Consider the following 20,894-nt stretch of genomic DNA (forward strand, 5'->3'; position numbering starts at 1 on the left):
TTGCGCACAAGAAAACGTAGACAGGCTTTCCTCCGCCCTTATTGTAAGTCACATCGTGTTTTTCATTGGTTCGCAGGCACAAAGACATAAAATAAAGAAATAATGCGTGCTTTTCTCAACTTTTTCTTGCCGCCACGAGGTGCAGCACGTTGCAGCTCGGCCTCCTCCTCGTAGAATTTGTTAAGGGATCAAATACATTAATAATGACTGTACTGCCATTGCCAAAGATGCTGCAGACGAATTCTTGAACGCTACGCACTGTCAAGACAAGTAAAATATGTATTTTTTAAATAAAATAATATACCCGTATGTCCCAAAAATTGCGTCCGAAATAACTGATATCAATGCTTCCATGTTTCTTTTTGTCTATTTAGCAAGTAAAAAAGATATCACACGAACTTAGGAAATATATAAGTTCGAAACCAGCAAAGCAGTGCATGCCGCTGATACGAAAAATGTCAAGGCCATGAAATGAACAAGTCGAGGACAAATATTTTAATGAAACTTTGTCATTCGAGAACTTTGTCTACATTCTTGTACATATGCAATGGCCAGGGAAAAATCTGAATGACGCTGTCCTTTTTCCCAATGTATTGCGCAGGGGCAGCTGTCGCCTGTCGTGTATTGTGAGTAATTGCACTGAAATAATAGTTTCAACAGAGAGAATATATAGAAAGCAGAAGTTCTACAAATTATACGACGGCGAGGCAAACGATAGTGAGACAAAATGCGAATATATGACAAACGGGGTACTTTATTTAAAAGTAGCCTGCATGAGCATTTAGACATTTGTCCCACTGACTAATGAGTCGCGTGATTCCTGTCTCATAAAATTCTTGAGTTGCTGCTTCAAAAAGTCTGTAACTAACTCTTTCATGTCATCGTCCGACACGAATCATGCAAGTTCCCTTGAGCTGTTTCTTCAATTGCCCAGAAATGTGAAGCCAAGACGACAGGTCAGGGCTCTATGGCGGATGTTGCAACATTTCCCCCTTGAACATTGCCAGTGTTGTGTTAACCACATCAGCGACGTGGAGACGGGCATTGTCGTGGAGAAAGATGACCCCATTCGTCAATTTTCCACGTCATTTGTTCTTGATTGTGACACGCAGCCGATACGGCGTTTCACAATACCGGAAACGATTGATAGTCTCTCCAGGTTTAGCGAATTCGATCAGTAATGGCCCCTGATGATCGAAAAGAAACTCAACACCTTTCCAGCGGAAATGATGGCCTTTGCTTTCTTTGAGGGTGGTGAATTCCAATGTTCTCACTGCGCGTTTTGCCATCGTGTTTCACGCTCGTACTAGTGGCACCGTGATTCGTCCCCGGTCACAATTGCAGGCAAGAAGTCGTCGCCCTCATTGTGATACCGAACCAGATGAGCCAAGGCAGCGCCGAACCTCTCCGTCTTCTGGCGGTGGTTCAAAATGTTGGGTATCCATTGCGCACACAAGAGCCGATAACCGAGATGTTAATGAATTATGGTGTGAACCGAACCGTGATTGATGTTCACACGCTCTGCCAGTTCATCGGTGCTTATCCTACGTTCTTGTCTAATCAGCGCAACCTTTGCAATAGTGTTGGAGGTGATTGCAAAGGATTGTGAGATTGCACGGCGGCTTTGGCCCAGTCTTGGATCGTCTTTGCAACTTTCATGCCCTCTTTTGAACCGATTGCTTCATGTCCGATTGAACCGATTGCTTTTGAACCATTGCAATGAGATGCAATGTTTAACATAAAAGGCAGCCATACGGCTACTAATTTCCTTTTCGGAAACACCTTCAGGTGTAAAAATCCTCATGACTCCACGCTGTCAAACTTTTTGAGCGTCCATTATGTCACGTAACCCTGTTCAACTCAGTGTATGAGAGTATTAAAGAACATTTATCCTCACACCTGCGTGTCACTTTTGTAAATGAGAGATGCCTGTGTGCTACGCACATGCCTCGCAGATAATGAACCAAACCATTATTGCGAGGGGTGGGTTGGCTCACTTTCATTTGTCTCGCCCTCGTACATTAGAAATGGGAAGCTACAATGGAATATACAAATGCCAAAATACAGCTTGATAAAGGGGAAAAGAGTGTCACTGGAAACAAAGTTCACTGCACGTATGCAGAAAACCTCGCAACAATAAAATTGAATATGCATATGTCTCCAATAAATCTAGGTACCTAAGAAAAAGTCACTCTATATAATGCGTCAAACAATGCAAGTAAATATGTTGCGAAATCACAGATTCACAGATCACAGAATCCTAAGGCCAGCCCCCTTCACTCCATTACTCCTAATAATCGCGCGCGGCGGAACTCGGCGCGCTTCCTGCCCGCTTTTGTCCCTTGCGCACACAAGACTGAGCCACCATCGTCGGCTCACCCCCCCCCCCCCCCCCCGCTTTCACTCGCACGCATTCACTCGCACATGTATCATGCGGCGCGTGGTCACGATGCTATCGCTCTTATAGACTGTATACGGAACATGAGGGCGACAGCAGGAATGTACCCGGAGTGTCCACATATTTGCTATCGCATTGATATAATAAGAGTATCCGGCAACTGAAGAGTCGCGCTGCCCATTACTTTCCGCAAAAGAAGTAACAAAATCGAACTCTCGCCATGCGACAGTTCGCTGCGCCGGAACAGTGTCTTTTATGTTTTATTTTCTGGGGCGGGGCCACCGAAATGAAGGAACGTGAAGGAAAGCATGTTGACCACAATCGAATGCCTACTTTGGGCACCTACCCAAGCAATATAGAAGAAAACGTGAGACGCTTGGTCCACGGAGAACCATACGCATACTGCTCGGTATCTTACACCGACGAGACAAGACTTTCCGGAGAGGTCGCGCTCAAGCGAACGCGTTGCAGTTCGTTGAGCCTCCACAGTGACGGCGGCGAGCGACCATTGTTTCTTGTTTTCGACTGCGAGCCAGAAAGTGTCTACAACTCTGCCAAGCGAAATTCCACTCGGCCAGAGAAAAACGAACACGCACCGAAGTACGCCGCGCGGTGGTCGGGGCAACACGAGAAAAATGCATAAGCTCTGGTTGGCTCTGGCAGCCAGTGGGTAGCGAGAACAAGAAAATTAAAGAGGCTGAATGTGTCCTCGCGAATAAAGACCAAAGTAGACAAACAAATAAGAACATAGTTACCTTTGCTGGATTTAGTGTCTTCACATGGATACCTTGGCGCAAGTGAAAAAGTCTTGATATTCTTTTCTGTGGCATGACGGCACACAAATGAACCACCACAACGCTTCGTCTCATCAGACCTCGCTGCGTGCTTTGTCAACTCTAGAGTAGTACAGTCTAGTCAGCTTGTCTGATAGTGTGTTGGTTTGGCTTGTCTCTTTGTATGGTCCGATGTACGACTTTAGAAAAGTCAATGCACCCTTGGCGTCTAATGTTTATAACAACATTAAACCCACAAAGTTCCGGAATGGAAAATTCAAAGCATGACTTTGGAAATGTCAATGCACCTTTCGCATAAAAAGTTTATAAGACCTTTATACCCATAATGTTTCGGTATTGGCATCCACGCTCCGTAGATTCCGCGGTCTCCGCGAGATGCCGCAACGACTCGCCATCGAAACGCCCTTGAAACTTTGTGCTTGGATGGGGCTCCTTGCTTTATGTGACTCCCTACGCATGGGCGTTGCCACGAAATGTAGCCTGAGTTCGCAATGATCGCGCAGAAATGCCTTTTCGAGCATAAAAAATACATTCTAGACAAAATCCGGAATGATTTGATTTCCAGCGACGGGTGTTGGTTTGGTCGGCGGTGCAAGACAGCACGAAAAAATTTCAGGGGGGGGGGGGGGGGGACTGAAACTTCATAAGAACTATATTATAATCTTTCCGGTGACCGTTTATCGCTCGATACCAACTGTTACTACAGTTTTTCGCTCGGCACATGACGCGCCTTAACGTATCAAATATTTCTCGAATGTTGTTGCCGATAGAGCATCGATAGAACATAGCGAAAGAATATCGTCTAATCAGAATGCGTGCGCAACGCGAATAGTGGCGGGCTTCCCTGAGCATTTATATGGACAAAGGAGGCTGTGATAAAGCTGATTTCTTTCTCTGCATAGGAATGCGACTTGCAATTGAGGACTGTAGCCCGAACTTGGCAATGCGAAATTTTCTGTGCACTCGTCAGTTTCGTATGTGTCTGAGTAACGAATAAATTCAGTTTTTTCGTCGAGCCTGTGGTCCGTGTACTTTTGCTCACGGGCGTAGATTTAGGAACGCACGTGAATACTAGCAATCACGCTGAATGTACGGTGAGTTATGTATATAAAAAGGCGAAGCATTTTCTCGTAGATGTGATTTCGATGACCGACGATTGTGCTCACCGCTATCGTTTTGCGCTGAGTGCCACTTGTTTTTCCTGAGCAATAAACCGTTCCATTCTTGACTCACAGTTTAGCAATGTCTGTTTCTTCACCGTCACTATTACGTCACAAAATGTTGACATACGCACCATTTTTCTCTTGTTTTATGCCTGGCGAAGCGACGAGCGTTTTCTTTCAAAAGCGATCGTCAGTTGGCGAATGAGTCCCGAGGCAGCAGCACGGTTTGCTGATGAGCGCGCGAGCAACGCAGGCGCTGACACCCGCGCACGACGGCTTGTGGAGGCGAGCGAGAACATGTGGTGCGCGTCGGCGAACGTTTCCGCTGCTTTCGTGCCATTTCATTTTTATTTTTTTGCGAGTGTTCGCACTTGTGTCTGCCGAAAACGAAGTGGACGAAACGAAAGGTGGATGTATGATTTTCTCTTTATTCCTTACTTCTCTCCACCTTGCGGGTTTCCGCAGAACTACTACGTCAAACTCTTGCCTTTGCTTCGTGTTGTCGTCAAATTCGACTTCGTCCTGCCATCTGCTAGCCGCCTGGTTAGCTCAGATGGTAGAGCGGCTGCCCCGGAAAGGCGGTGGTCCCGGGTTCGAGTCCCGGACCAGGACGAATTTTCCTTCAACTGTGAGGCTTTTCTTTCGAGCAACCCTTATGGGTTTCCTTTGTAGAAATTGCTACGAACGGGTGGATGTCTGATTTTCTCTTTATTCTGGAGTATTGCGTGCCAAAACGACGATCCGATTGCGTATGAGGCACTTCGTATGCAGCGAGGGACTCCGGTTTAACGTCGACCACCTGGCGTTCTTTAACTCACACCCAATGAATGGACCAGCCCGTTTCTGCGTCTCTCCCCCGTCAAAACCAGTACGTGACGCTTCGACTGTTCAGGATTACCTCGCACCACTCTTTGCGCAGAACGGTTAGACAGTATACGCGCTGCGAAGTCTTCTTGCAGCAGAGGACGAGACACTGCACTGATCGCGCCGGTGACAGAAAACACGCTCAATAGGAGGAAATTAAGGCTATCTGGGCAACGTGCATTCTCGAATAACATAACTGTTTGGAGTTGGTGTTTGAAACATTTTGTGTTTAAGAGCGAGAAGTTTGACAGCGAGTCAGGAACACAGGCACACGAGGACGAGCGCTCGTTTTCATGTATTTGTGTCTCTGTCTCACTGTCAAACGATTCGTGCTTTCACACAAGGTACTCTCGAATCGTGGGACGAGTGCGCAAGCATATTGACACGCGCATAAATTGTTAACGTTTTCGAGCGCAGCTCTTAGGTGCCCGTTCCTGCGTTGAGCGTCGGCGTCCTCGGCGTAAGCGAGCGAACGAGCACAGCGAAGGATGAAAGAGCAGCAGAAGCTTGATGTGGGCGAGTTGGTTTAACATACTTGAAGAAAAAACAGTGCTACAAGGACGCGGACTAAAACAAGAACATGTATAACGGACAGGCGCTAACTTTCAACTAAATTTTATTTGACGAAACAGGGTTTGCATAGATGGAAACACGAATAGTACTACCGCGACATCAAAACCTATCTATTGCATCAGAAAAAGGATCTCTATTTCGGCAAGTGGCCATTGACGGGCAGCTAATGCACGTGCGCTCGGCCCTGGCAATGTAAAACGCTTCTAATATCTATCTTACTATAGTCTATCTGTGGAATGTGCCAGAAACTTGGCGTCTCGAAGATAGGGACGGCATTTGTGACGTTTACAATGTTCAGCCAGATGAGCTCCCGCATTGTTATTCACGGCCCAATTGTGCTCTCGCGCGCATGTTGCTTCAAGAAGATGTAAGGAGTCTGCTTCAAAATGGGCCAAAATACAGCTTTGAATAGTTTACAAGAAGCACCAGTTGCTCGCTACGGAACGGTGAATAGGAGACTGCGCTGGTGAGGTAGAGCGGGACCGAGTTACCAGTGACACTGTGGATACTTTGCCTCGAACTGTGTGTTTAAAAACCTCCCCTAGCCAGCCCTTCAAGAAGATAACTGGCTTCCTACGGCAAAATGGCCGTGTCGCGGTACAGGCCGACAAGGAGGATGGCTTCGTCTTCTTTTCTAAAGGCGCCTATCGAGAGAGGGCCATCGATCAACGCGATTGAGAAGAATTTCAAGGCAGCGGTACTCAACCAAAAGAAGCAAAAATCTAAAACGATCAGGCTGCTTAAGAACTTCAACCTGGACGCTCTTCGGAAGGCGACGAATAGGGCTAAGCTAGGCGTTTTGGAAATATTTTCCTCTGGAAAGACAAGCAAGCCTGAATGCCCCTTCAGGACCATTGTCTCTGAGAAGAAGACTTGACAGATGCAAGTAGGCCACTACCTCAAGCGCCATTTATGCCAATTGCCCCTATATGACCCTTTCCTCATGCGGCGCCCTAGTGAAGTTGTGCTGACTTTACAAGGAACTTGGAACGATGTGTACGCGTTTTCATTGGACGTGGAAGACCTGTATTATGCGATTCCTCATGAGGGAGTGCTCCGCGCCATTAGGAATAAGATCGAAGATTTTGGTGAAGTTAGGGTCAGTTGTGCTACTGGAGTGAATTGTGACCAGTTCCTAGAAATTTTGAACTTTTACCTTCATTCCACCGCCGTTAGTTTCGAAAACCAACGGTATGTACAACGCAAGGGCATTTGCATTGGATCGTCGCTTGCTCCCATTTTATCTGATATCTTTCTTAGCGCCTTTGATAAGAGCATTCTGGTTCAGTCATGTGCTTAGCCCGTTGCGCGTTTTATCGCGTTTTGCTGGAGCCCATAAAAGTTTATTCACTCGCTCACTCACTCCCTCACGCATTCAGTCATGTGCTCCTACAATACTGAGGTACGTCGATGACTACTTGGTGGTTGTTAACGTGGTACCAGGGTCGAGACTAGATGACACTGTAGTCGGTAATTAACACTTTTAGAAATGCATCGGAGGCTCTAAACTTCATGTGCGAAAAACCAAGTGATAATTGCATTCGTTTCCTGGACCCGAATCTTACTTTAATGAACACGGATGTTTGTTTGGAACGCCAGCTAAGATTGAACAAGCAGCTTATTTCATATGACAGTGCCTAGTACAAGTTAGTAAAAAGAGGAGTTGCAATGACTTGTCTAAAGGAAGCTCTAAATAAATCTTGCATCCACAAAGTATAAAGCAGATTTCACAACCAGGTTACAAGGCTGCGCCTAGCCGGTTTCCCTTCTGATTTAGTTTCTAGCGTCTGTGATAAGCTTCTTCAAAAGATCAAACAGGTAAGGGAGGGCATTAACAAAGAAAAGCCAGTTAATAGCAAGAGAGTACAAGTGATTCCATGTTGGAACAAGGTGTCCCACAACCTCAAGAAGGTTGCGCAAAGGCACAATGTTTATCTTGTCTTCAGTGTACCTTGTAAATTAGTCAAGATATGCCCTATGCTGACTAAAGCAGAACCAGAACCATGCTCTAAGAAACATGCCACGCAGTACACGGAATGCACTAGAAATTTCGTATATGAGATACCCAAAAGTTGCAATCAGGTTTTTATTGGGCAAACGGGACGGTGTTACAATGAAAGGGCGCGAGAGCACAATTGGGCCGTAAATAACAATAGGGGGCTCATCTGATTCAACATTGTAATCGTCACAAATGGCGTCCGTATCTTCGCGACAACAAGTTTCTGGCACGTTCTAGAGATAGACTAGAAAGATAGATATTAGAAGCATTTTACATCGCTAGGGCCGGGGGCACGTGCGTTAGCTGCCCGTCAGTGGCGCTTGACGAAAAAGAGATAGCTGTTGTGATGCGATACAGAGATCTTGATGACACGGAGGTAATATTCGTTTTTCCATCTATATAAACCTTGTTTCTTCAAATAAAATTTAGTTGGAAGTTAGCGCCTGTCCGTTGTACATGTTCTTCTTTTAGCCCGCGTCTGTGTAGCGCTGTTGTTTCTTCAGGATGAAAGATCAAACGCGGAGCGCAGGGGGAGGGGGGGAGGCTGAAAGACTGCGACAGCGGAGAGAGAGCGAGGAGGAATGCGGGGGAGGAGGTCGCAGTGGAACCATGAGGCGGGAAGCGGAAAAGGAGGGTATGGCGAAAGCGTGAGAAGGAAAGCGTAGTGCCGCGCAAGACGGGCTCTGCGGTGACGACCACTACGAGATGACGCCAGAGTAGTGCACTGTTGTCCGTTCACCGCTGACGCCATCGATAAGGCATGCGGCGAGCGCATCCACCGATACCATATATGGAAACAGCGCTGCATGAGCGAAGGTCTTTCAGCGGCGGCTGCTGTGAACCGCGCCCAGGAATCGCACACGCGCTGTCCGTCCGTCCGTCCGTCCGTCCGTCCGTCCGTCCGTCCGTCCGTCCGTCCGTCCGTCCGTCCGTCCGTCCGTCCGTCCGTCCGTCCGTCCGTCTGTCTGTCTGTCTGTCTGTCTGTCTGTCTGTCTGTCTGTCTGTCTGTCTGTCTGTCTGTCTGTCTGTCTGTCTGTCTGTCTGTCTGTCTGTCTGTCTGTCTGTCTGTCTGTCTGTCTGTCTGTCTGTCTGTCTGTCTGTCTGTCTGTCTGTCTGTCTGTCTGTCTGTCTGTCTGTCCGTCCGTCCGTCCGTCCGTCCGTCCGTCCGTCCGTCCGTCCGTCCGTCCGTCCGTCCGTCCGTCCGTCCGTCCGTCCGTCCGTCCGTCCGTCCGTCCGTCCGTCCGTCCGTCCGTCCGTCCGTCCGTCCGTCCGTCCGTCCGTCCGTCCGTCCGTCCGTCCGTCCGTCCGTCCGTCCGTCCGTCCGTCCGTCCGTCCGTCCGTCCGTCCGTCCGTCCGTCCGTCCGTCCGTCCGTCCGTCCGTCCGTCCGTCCGTCCGTCCGTCCGTCCGTCCGTCCGTCCGTCCGTCCGTCCGTCCGTCCGTCCGTCCGTCCGTCCGTCCGTCCGTCCGTCCGTCCGTCCGTCCGTCCGTCCGTCCGTCCGTCCGTCCGTCCGTCCGTCCGTCCGTCCGTCCGTCCGTCCGTCTGTCTGTCTGTCTGTCTGTCTGTCTGTCTGTCTGTCTGTCTGTCTGTCTGTCTGTCTGTCTGTCTGTCTGTCTGTCTGTCTGTCTGTCTGTCTGTCTGTCTGTCTGTCTGTCTGTCTGTCTGTCTGTCTGTCTGTCTGTCTGTCTGTCTGTCTGTCTGTCTGTCTGTCTGTCTGTCTGTCTGTCTGTCTGTCTGTCTGTCTGTCTGTCTGTCTGTCTGTCTGTCTGTCTGTCTGTCTGTCTGTCTGTCTGTCTGTCTGTCTGTCTGTCTGTCTGTCTGTCTGTCTGTCTGTCTGTCTGTCTGTCTGTCTGTCTGTCTGTCTGTCTGTCTGTCTGTCTGTCTGTCTGTCTGTCTGTCTGTCTGTCTGTCTGTCTGTCTGTCTGTCTGTCTGTCTGTCTGTCTGTCTGTCTGTCTGTCTGTGCGTCCGTCCGTCCGTCCGTCCGTCCCTACACCTTATCAGTCAGTGCAGACAGTCCGCAGTGCGAGGTACCCGAGACAACTGAGCACGTCTTGTGCATTTGCCTATGGTATGCTGTGCAAAGACAATCATTGGTACAATATTTGCTCAAGTACACCAATCAACCTTTGTCTGAATAGGTCCATTGGGTCCTTGGCCAGATTCTTGTCGGCGTGATGCTGTAAAAGCTCTAATCAAATTCGTTCACGAGAGCCGTCTAGATTCGAGGCTTTGTAAGTCTTTGCTATTGATGTTCACTCACCGCCATCTTCACCTTCATCAACACCTCTCTCCCTTTCTGTCTTTTTACGCCCGTCTTAGGCCAGCACTTCGGCGGAGGTGCCGGTGATATACTCTCACCTGGTCAGCCTATGGGAAGAGAGGCGGAAACTGGCCAAGAGGTGGAAAAGACAACGTCTAAACAAACACCTGAGACAACGCATCCCTCTCTTGGCAGAGCAAGCCCAAGGCCACGCCAACGAGCTCGCTAAAACCGAGTGGGCGACGTTCTGTGGAACCCTATCAGGAACTCTGTGAACCGAGGGTGGGAACCGAACCCACAACTGTGGCGGCGCTGGCTAACACTCCCAGGGTTCTACTAGGACACATAAATACCCAAGAAAGTGGATGGGAAAACAGCGCCGTGGTAGCTCAATTGGTAGAGCATCGCACGCGAAATGCGAAGGTTGTGGGTTCGGTTCCCACCTGCGGCAAGTTGTTCTTTCATCCACTTTAATTTCCATTAATTTATAGTTTCTTTATTTCATTTATTAAGCACAAGTAATTTCCCCTATGTTGTTCTTGGTGTCAGTGTTTGTTGGCTTCTTATAATATGACTATATATACATATATATATATGTTCAGACAGACCTCCCAGCTTCTCTACCATAATAAATGTCTCTCTCTCTTCAATTTGTCAAATAAAATATGTTATCACTTATGTAATCCAAGGTATGTGTGAAACCAAGAAACATTCAAAGAAATCGTTTTTCTTTAAACTTCACCAATATATATTCTTTCTGGTCGAGAAGAGGATAGGATAGGATAGGATAGGGATAACTTTAATGAGGTGCCGGCATACGACGATTTAACGTGTCGTGACGCTGGCCAAGCGTCGACCCGGGGTTATACCCTACTCTGCACTAGCCCAGTTGGGCCCGTTTGTAGGGGGTCATGAGGCTTGTGCTTTTCGAGCGCACCCCGGGCCTGCTGGACGGCCCATAGTTGCGATTCCTTGTCCGCAGACTGCAGTGCACCTTGAAGTTCTGGCGGGTAAGTCCTGGAGGTAGCTGCCGTCGGGAACCTGGCACAGTCCCACATGATATGCCATTGGTCCGCCGGACCCGCTGCACAAACACCGCACAGCCCACTCGGATAGAGCTCTGGGTGAAGCACGTGCAGCATTGCGGGGGCGAGGAGTGACGCGGTCTGTATTTGTCTTAGTATTACGGCCTCCTCCCGACTGAGTGCCGGGTGGGGAGGCGGCATTGTCCGTCGAGCTAAGCGGTAACACTTGGTTACTTCGGCATAACTAGTCAATCTGTCCTTGGTTTCGAACCACCACACGGATCGGTCACTCTCGGGGGCACGGAAGGTAAGCGCTCGTGCCTCCGAATGAGCCGTCTCGTTGTGGTTCGGTGAGGATGCACACTCGCCGGCGTGCGCCGGGAACCACTTGATACGGACGGTGCTGCCGCGGTCTTGAAGTTGGAGCTTGCCGATGATGGCGGCCGCCGGCGCGCATATTCGCCCCTTGGCAAAGTTGCGCACGGCATTCCTCGAGTCGCTGAGCACGATGCGACACTCGGCCTCGGTGATCGCCAGAGCGATGGCAACCTCCTCAGCGTCTGTGGCGTTCGTGCACCGCACGCTCGCCGCCGTTGTCGTGGTGCCGGTAGCCGCCGCAACGACCACCACCGCGAAGCCTTCCCGCTTGTATTCCGCGGCGTCCACATACCGGGCGTGCGGGTCTTGGGCGTGTTGTTCAGTGAGGGACTTGGCCCGCGCCTGCCGCCGTTCTTGATTGTATTCCGGGTGCATGTTCTTCGGGATGGGGTCCACGTAAATGTGGGCCCGCGCCTCATCTGTGATCTCGCACGGTTGCCGGCTGGGAGCTTGAGGGCTGTAACCCAGGGACGTCAGTATACTGCGGCCCGTCTTGGTGGTAGAGAGGCGCTCGAATTGCGCGCTGAGCTGCGCCTCGGCTATTTCTTCTAGGGTGTTATGGACGCCGAGCTGCAAGAGCCGAGCCGTACTCGTGGTCTCCATTAAACCCAGCGCCGCCTTGTAAGCCCGTCTGATCAGCGTGTTGATCTTGGTCCTGTCAGTGACGTGCCAGTTAAGGTAGGCCGCAACGTAGGCGATGTGACTGATCACGAACGACTGGACAAGGCGCACGAGACTGTCTTCACGCATGCCCGCCCGTCGTGCAGAGACTCGATGTATGAGCCGGATGGCGTCCATTGCCTTGGTGGTAAGCTTGTTGATGGTCTCATCGTTGCGGCCGCTCTTGTTGAGCAGCAGGCCCAGGACCCTGATCTTGGGAACTTCGGGGATGCGTTGCCCCGATGCAGTCACAATTTTGATGTGATCACACTCGCGAAGAGGAGCGCGCTTCCGTCACGGTCGAAGCGGTGTGAGGACGAACAGCTCGGATTTGGCGGGCGAGCACATGAGGCCTGTGCCATCAAGGTGCTGCTCGATGGCGGTAACCGCCGCTTGCAGCTGTTGCTCGATGCTGGCGTCGGTGCCACCGGCCGCCCACAGGGTAATGTCGTCGGCGTAGATCGTATGCCGGACGCCGGTCCCCGCTACTGCCCTCGCTACCCCAATCATGACGAGGTTAAAGAGCAATGGCGATATAACCGAACCCTGTGGAGTACCCGTACTGCCGAGCTTGTGTTCGGGGAGCTTGAGGTCTCCGGCGTGCAGTTCCACCGTGCGGTTGGTCAAGAAGTCTTGAATGTAATTGTAGCTCGTTGCCCCCATGTTGAGCCTTGATACTTGTCCTAATATGGCTGAGTGTTTGACTTTGTCGAATGCACTTTGTAAATCGAGACCCAGAATTACTTTGCTGTCTTGTGTCTTGTTGTCGACGATTTCTTGTTTGAGCTGTAACATGGCATCTTGTGTGCTGAGTCTGCGCCGGAAGCCGATCATCGTGTCAGGATAGAGGCCTTCCTTCTCTAGGTATTCCTGCCAACGGTTGGCGACCACGTGCTCCAGCACCTTGCCCACGCAGGACGTCAGCGAGATGGGACGCAGGTTGCCGATGTCCAGTGGTTTGCCCGGTTTCGGAATCAGGATCGTTCTAGCCGTTTTCCACTGTCGGGGGAGCTTGCCCGAATGCCAGCATTCATTGAAGTAGTCGGTTAGGGCCTCTATCGAAGCGTCGTCCAGGTTGCGTAGCATCTTGTTTGTAACGAGATCTGGGCCGGCTGCTGAGCGGGTGTTGAGCTCGTGCAGCGCTACCCGTACCTCTGATATGGTAATGTCTCGGTCTAGCCACGCGTTGGGCAGCCCCCCGTAAGGCGGGTGGGTTTCTGTTGGCGTGTCTGGCAGATACTTGGCTTCCAGGCTCCTGATAACAGCGTCTTTTCCTTGTTGTTGTGTGATGGTGTGCATGAGGCGGGCCAGGCGGTCTCGCTGGGTTGACTTGGTCTTTGTTTCGTCTAGGAGGTGCCGAAATAGATTCCATGTACAACTGCGGTGCAATTCCCTGTCAGCTCGGTTGCAGATCTCGTTCCACTGTTGACGACACAGGAGCATGCAATGTTGTTCAATGGCCCTATTTAAATCAGCCACCTTCTTCCTCAATTTGCGATTCAGCCGGTGCTGCTTCCAACGCGCCTGTATCGAACGTTTGGCCTCTATCAGATGGGCCAGGCGGCTATCCATGATGATGACGTCCTCGTCTGTTTCTATGGTCTTTGTGGCTGAGCGCACTGCATCGCGGAGTTCCGCAGTCCAGGTTTCGATCTCTGTGATGTCTTGTGCTGTGGTGAGGCGCCCCTTACGGAATTCGTCCCAGTCCGTCCACTTATGTATAATGGTATTGCTCCGTAATTGGTTGGGTATCGTAATTTCGAGGATGTAGTGGTCACTGCCCAGGTCGACGCCCGTGTTGTGCCATGTTACTTTGCCCATGTGGTCATTTTTGATGAACGTAAGGTCTGGTGTGGTGTCTCGTGCTACGGAGTTGCCGATGCGCGTAGGATGCGCGGGGTCCGTGATTAGGACACATTTGTGGTCCAGGGTATCCTGCAATAAGTCCCGTCCCTTGGCCGTGTCCTTCACATAACCCCACGCTCGATGGGCGGCATTGAAGTCCCCTGCGATCAGCAACGTGTTGTCTCTGGCTTGGGTGCTGGCTGTGCGTAGTAGGGTCTTGAATTTCTGTGTTTGGTGCTTGGGGTTACTGTAGATGTTGGCGATGAACAGGCTGCCTTTCCGTTGTTTGCTTGGGATGATTTCGGTGAAGGCGTATTCCACCCTGCTGCGGCCTTGTTTGAGTTGGTGCTCGATGAACGTGAGCCCTTTGCGGACGAACGTGCAGACGCCCCGTCCCTCCGCTTGGCTGACGTGTGCGCGATACCCAGGAAGGGTGGGTGTCACCGTCACCGTTTCTTGCAGCAGGATAATGTCGGGTTTCTTGTTTACTGTGCGAATATGTTGTTGCAGCACGGCTTTCTTGTTGTTGTAACTGTGGCAGTTCCACTGCCAGACCGTAAGGCCCGGTAGTGATGCTATTGTGGATTTGTGTTGGGACATAGTTGTGGCGAGGGTGGGGCTTGCGTCTGTTCTTGGAGGTATGGGTGTTTGGTGAATTCCGCTGAAAAGACGGGGCTGCGGACTATGGGCTTGAGGGTGTGTTCAAGAGCAAATGCAGTTGAAGGATTTTTTTTTTTGAAAACCATGTTATACATTTCGTTACCTCGTACCTGTTACAGAAAGGATATAGTCGATTATAAATTATTTTGTCGAAAACTTTAAAAAATACAGGCAATATCGACACTGGTCAATTTCGAAACTTTTTTTTGTCTTTCTTACATAAATCCATGCACTACACGATATGCTTGCATTTTGGATGAAAAAACACTCGCTGAAAGACATATCTTTACCTAAAGCATTCCAAAACCGCTTAAATGCAAAAGTCTATTCCTTTATGCGTAGGCGTAAACTTCTTCAACAAACGATCTTTCTTGTCAATTTTGCCCGGTAGCTCGCGCGTCATCCATGGCTTTCGGCAGCCTTTCTCTTTTTCTAGACGTTTGGAAATTAAATGTGTGTTTTTTTTGTACACTGCCAAGGAAGAACACAGAAAAGTCTGCTTATTAAGTGTTAGATATTAAAGTGCAGTATACTTCATAAACTCCTTTCAGTTTCAATTTGGTCTTACTACACGGGCAGCTCTGTACACAGAAACTATGCCGCTTGCGGAAACAGCCGTCTGGGCCATGTACTCGGAAATGCATTGGAAACCGAGTGCTACACGGCTCGGTAAGCGTTATCGCACCACTCCTTCACTCTCCAGAGATTTCGCCTTTCTTCTTACTCTTCATGTAGGGTAGCAAACCGGATGCTCCTCTAGTTGACTTCCCTGACTTTTCTCTTTATGCCTTCTGTCCCCCCCCCCCCTTCTCTCGGCTAAGAAGCACAAGAGTTCCACCATGCGGTAATGAACGCCACTGTTGACGCGTTTGTTGACTCGAATAATTGACTGACGCATTTCGCGCACTTCTACCTGCGGTGCTCGCGCCGTATTATGGCCACTGCAAACGAAGCGCGAGTATCTCGTTTAATAGCGGCGGTACCTGATGGAGCGTAAGTGAAGATACTTACCATATACCAAGCCGAGTCTTTCATAGGCATCAACAAATTTCGGCCATTGCTCAGGGATTTCGACAGGGCGCCTCGGTGTGCTCGCCACCAACTGAGCTCGCTTGGAAAGCTGCTATCGCAATCTAAACGGACGTGCGCGGAGCAGTTTGCTATCCTCGACAGGCAGCTGTCGAGCATATCTCGGAAGCCTCAGCACAATCTCGCAATAACATTAACTCTTGCATTCGTCGCTTGAGGGTCACAGCAATACACCTCTTCATTTGCCTCATGAGTGCAATAAAATTTAGGTGCGAATGCAGCTGCCATCCTATACTTACAGCTGTTATCAGCAAGTACACTGAACTCCATGTACGAGAGCAGATGATAGTGTATCTCCTAAAACGCCTACGCTTTCATGTCGTTTACAGTGAGTGCGGAGAATTGATGTCTAGCCGTTTGTGTTTCGCGGTGCTTGTTGTTGTTGTTGTCCTGTGTGGCCGTGGCAAATACCCAATATGGGGGGATTGCCCATGAATCGGGTGGTTAAATCAGGTGCAAAAAGATAATAATAAGGGAGTTAACAAATCGAACATTGGAGTTTAAAAGTAGGCGTTTGGGTTTGGAGAGAAAAAAAATAAGCACAATAAAACCGGGAATAATAATAATAATAATAATAATAATAATAATAATAATAATAATAATATTAATAACTAAAAGAAAGCTATGGTGGGGAGGGAGAACGATCAGTCTAACATGGAAATCGATTGGTTTCAATGAGGTCATTTTGGATTGCCAAGCAAACATTTCTGTGACTGAACCCAATAATAGAGGCTCCAAAAGATAGGATCACAGGCACTGATAAATTTAGACCAATAGTGCGAAGCGGGATTTCGAGTAGTCGTTTTCTTATAGTAGACAAACGCCTGCAAGACAAGAAATGGTTTATTGTCTCCGCTTCGCCACAGAATGAGCATAATGGTGAGGGCACCAGACCAGACCTGTGGAGATAGAAGTTTAACGCAGGTATACGGCAGCGCAGTCTCGTGATGGACACTTCAATTTTCCGTGTTCGGCAAAAATCCCTGTGCCAAGGGTATATGAGATGTCCGTAATCCACAGACTTCGTAATTGCGGAGCCTGATACCGCCTGCATTATGACACTCCTGCGAAATCTAGCAGCAATAACATGAGCAGTCAATGGGCAGTAATGGAGAATCGGACCACTTATCGATACCTTCACCAGAGAGTCTACAATTTCATTTATAATTAGTATTTTGTGGCCAGGCATCTAAATCAAACGCACGCTTATCAAGTACCCAGGTACCAATGATTGAAATGTCCTCATCACGCGAGAATCACCAGAGCAGTAAAGGATGAGCACAATGATAACGAATCAGTGACTATCACGGCTGACGTAATTGATGGTACTAATTTGCGTAATTCCGGCACTACTGCCATGAATTCGACTAAAAAAATCGGTATGAAATCTGGCAGTCGAAGAGACAATGTCCAATCAAGAATCGGGGAAAATGTTCGTACACATGACTTTTCTTCCCATTGTTAAGCATCTGTCGCATTTACAATGTTTGTTTGAAGGTTTTTCAGATGATCTTGTAATATACCGTCTAGAATACGGTGTGGAAATAATTTTGCATTATTAGGAAAAATGTCATTGAATTGAATATCCGTTGCAACAGCTCTGTCGGGAATAGGAAGTACATCGCATATGCGTACGCCAGAAGAGTCAAGTAATTTTTGCACAAATATAATTTGCGGAGTAAGTAGTCGCGGCCAGTTGACACCGAAAAACAACGCAGGTTGTGAAATAAAGATTGTTTGGGGATGTCGCAGCGGTTATTCGTAAATCCTTAAGAATGTCTGCACTGTCAAAAGCCGGAACCTGCACGAAAGAGGAGGAACAGGGGATTCTAGATTAAGAATAGAATTTGCAACAAATTTAGGAAGACCTAAACACAGACGTAACACTTCTCTTTCTAAGAGGATTAGAAGACGGGACATGTAGGCTGGAGCTCCAGAGAAGAGCGCGCAACCAAATTCTAATACAGGGCGAACGTACATACGATATATCATTAGGAGTGTGCTTCTTCCCAATCCTATTCGACGACTGCTCAGCCTACGCAATATGCCAGTTGCACGGTTACCTTTTCCAGTCACATGATCTATGTGTGGGCGCCAGTTGAGAGACGCGTTATAAATAATTCCGAGGTATTTAACAGATTCCACCTGTGGTATGTCTTGAAGGTGGTAAGACAATGAAATGTGCACTATGTCACGTATCGGAAAAACGAGAACAGCACATTTGCTGGGGTTCAGTATAAAGTGATTAACATCTAACCACCTCTCCAGAGCACAAATGTAAGTTCGCAGTCGTTGGTACAGCGTGTGGATGTCGTTTGCAGATGCGAAAAACGCAATATCGTCTGCATAAACATAAGTAGTTAACTAGGGTGGTTGCTTAGGCTAGTTGGTAATTCATGATCAAAAATAACGTACAGCGCGAAGGACAAGGACAGCGATAGACGACATACACAGCGCTGTGTATGTCGTCTATCACTGTCCTTGTCCTTCACGCTGTACGTTATTTTAGATCATAAGTAGTTACTTCTTGATGACAAGGTAGTGTGCTCATAAGAATATTAAAAAGCCCAGGGGAAAGGACAGAGCCTTGCGGTACGCTTCTCGTTTGTTTGTGCTTAGAAGAACAAAAGCCGCTTTCGTAGCAATAGAATTCTCTTTCACCTAAGAATGACTGAATCCACGCTACTATATACCCAGGAACACCACAGGATACTAACCGATTGATCAATACAGTGTGCTCCACAGTGTCGTATGCTTTAGCGATATCGAGCGTCACTAAGGCAGCGTATTGCATATGACGTCGAGCGAGTTGTATTCGGCTTTCTAAGTCGACGTGGGCATGCCAGATGGAGCAGCCGGCCCTGAAACCAATCTGACAGGGACTAATAATGGAATAATCATCAATAAATTTCATGATACGAAGGTGAAGAAGCCTCTCAATGAATTTTACTACGTTTGATGTAAGTGCAATGGGCCTAATGTTATCCAATATATACCTTCCTTCTTGTTTCTTACGCATCAATATTACTTTGGCGAGCTTCCATTGCAACGGAATCCAAGCATATTTAACTGAATAATTCACCAGGTCTAAAAGAACGTTAGGCGATTCCTGTAACAATATTTTTAACATTGCATTTATGACACCGTCCGGGCCAGAGGCTGAATTCGGCATGCATAGTGCAGTCTCATTTAGTTCAAATATAGAAATTGGAGTAAAGCCATCCGAAGGATCTAATGTAGAATGAATAGCCGGAAGCCGGGCCGCAAATCGATTTTCTAAGCCTCAGGCAATCTCTTCTAGGGAGGCGCTCAATTCTTGCGGGGTCAAAACAATTGAGTGTAATGTTAAGGGTGCTGGTAGCCCCTTCCTAGAACGAAGTGCAAATAAAGCACGCTTATTTTTTTAATTTGATAGATAATCGTAATGCCTAATATCGTATTCGTCTTTGGCTGGATTAACAGTACGCTTAAATACACCAGCGTGAAACTGATAATTTTTCCAATTTGTCGGGCACTGATTATGCAGAAGCATTTTCCAAGCAGCTTTTCTTTTTCTATAGTCCCGCGTACACTCATTATTCCACCAGCGGCAAGCGGTGCCTTTAGCCGAAGGGATGACAAATTCAGCTTGCATCCGCAAATCTTCTAGAATTGAGCAAATGGTTGAAGCGATTTCCTTATCATTGGTATTGGCAAGTTTCGAAACAGCTGAACGCAAGGAAGTCTTAAATTTCGTATGGTTCACAAATGTGCATGCCTGGTATTCTAAATATGTTATTGGACAAATGATTTCAAATGATACAGGAAGATTATCACTGTTGGTTACTGAGTCAACCGTTTCCCACGACAAAACCTTGATGCCAGCGCTACAAAATGTTAAATCTAACACCGAACGAAAGGGACCTCTAACAAAAGTTACTTGTCCTGTGTTCTGACATGAAAGGTGACTATCAATAGTCCACTCCCATAGTCTCTTATCACACATATCTGTTTTTAGCCCCCACGACGCGTGATGCGAATTAAAATCCCCTACAAACAAAATTTCTTTTCTACAAGCAGCCACAGCCCTATCAAGTTGACGTGTACTTTGCACACCGGTCGGGAAATAAGCGTTTATAATTGAAAATGGATGGTATCCTGGGAGAAATAAATCTATGGCCCAAATTTCGAAGTCGCAGTCCATTATTTGAAAATAAATTTTTGCCTTGTGACAAATTTTACTGGAAACAAGTATCATTAATCCTCCACCTCGCGAGTCTCGATCAAATCAGAAAGACCGAAAACCTTTCAAATGAAAATTTTTCTCTGGTGAAAGCCACATTTTTTGAAGAAGTAAGATATCTAGATTGAATTGAATAGATAGGCAAGATAAATCTGTTAAAGCTGAAAGTGTAGAGCGACAGTTCCACTGCAGTACTTTCAACTGCCCAATGGTGTTGAACGCACAGCAGCGGCAACTGCCGCCATTAGAATACTTTCTGTAATCATAGGAGATGGTTGACTCATTTTTTTATTTTGGTTTCATAGTTTTGGAAATTGGGGATCCCATACGTTTGGGAGCTCGAGTGTCAAGTTCCATATGTGTGACACTAACAGTGTCCGAATAAGAAGGCTCATCCTCGCCTTGCTTGACTAGCGCAGTAGTGTCTGTGGAATGTTCTGCAAATGTAGAAGGCGTCTCTACCTCGTTGCTAGGCATTCGAGGCATAAGATACTGGGGACTGCATTGGTGTCTTAGTGGACTACATTATCTGCAACATCTGACTGGAAATAACTTGCGCTTAGCAATCAGAGAGACTGGATATCAATTTATCCATAGCTTTAGCCATTGTTTTCCACAGCAGCGTCAATTGCTTCGGAGAGATTGAGATCCACGATTGGAGTGTTGCGCGCTGTAACACCGGAGTATCCGAAGGCCCTGTCTTTAATAACTGCAACTGTATCTCTTCGGGAGCAGCGACGGCGGTCGATTATCCCAGGAACTTGCATTTCTTGTGCGCGAGCTGAGCATTTCGAATAGTCTGCTGGGTGCGCTCCCCCACACAGGCAGCATTTTTGAGATTGAGCGGAGCATTCACTTGAAGAATGACCATCTCCACAGGTGCGGCAACACAAGCTAGACTTACATCCTCCTACGCTGTGCCTGAATCTCCAACAATTCTGACACTGGATTGGGCGTTACGCGA

At 48.1% G+C, this 20,894-nt stretch overlaps 1 protein-coding gene across 5 annotated transcripts in view; it reads right to left on the reverse strand.

The window, feature by feature from the left end:
- Window positions 1–20,894, reverse strand: part of LOC139057300 (arylsulfatase B-like) — a 162,764-nt gene that overhangs the window by 117,993 nt on the left and 23,877 nt on the right. For 3 of the 5 annotated variants that reach the window (XM_070535254.1, XM_070535260.1, XM_070535234.1), the window contains exon 1: window positions 15,631–15,761. The exons of 1 other annotated variant lie outside the window; for it this stretch is intronic. The gene's annotated coding sequence lies outside the window, so the exon portion shown is untranslated. Of the gene's footprint in view, window positions 1–4,486; window positions 4,629–15,630; window positions 15,762–20,894 lie in introns of those variants that run through there. One more of the 5 variants, XM_070535247.1, reaches the window with a different exon arrangement.

This window comes from Dermacentor albipictus, chromosome 1, assembly GCF_038994185.2.
Source record: "Dermacentor albipictus isolate Rhodes 1998 colony chromosome 1, USDA_Dalb.pri_finalv2, whole genome shotgun sequence".
NCBI lineage: Eukaryota > Metazoa > Arthropoda > Arachnida > Ixodida > Ixodidae > Dermacentor > Dermacentor albipictus.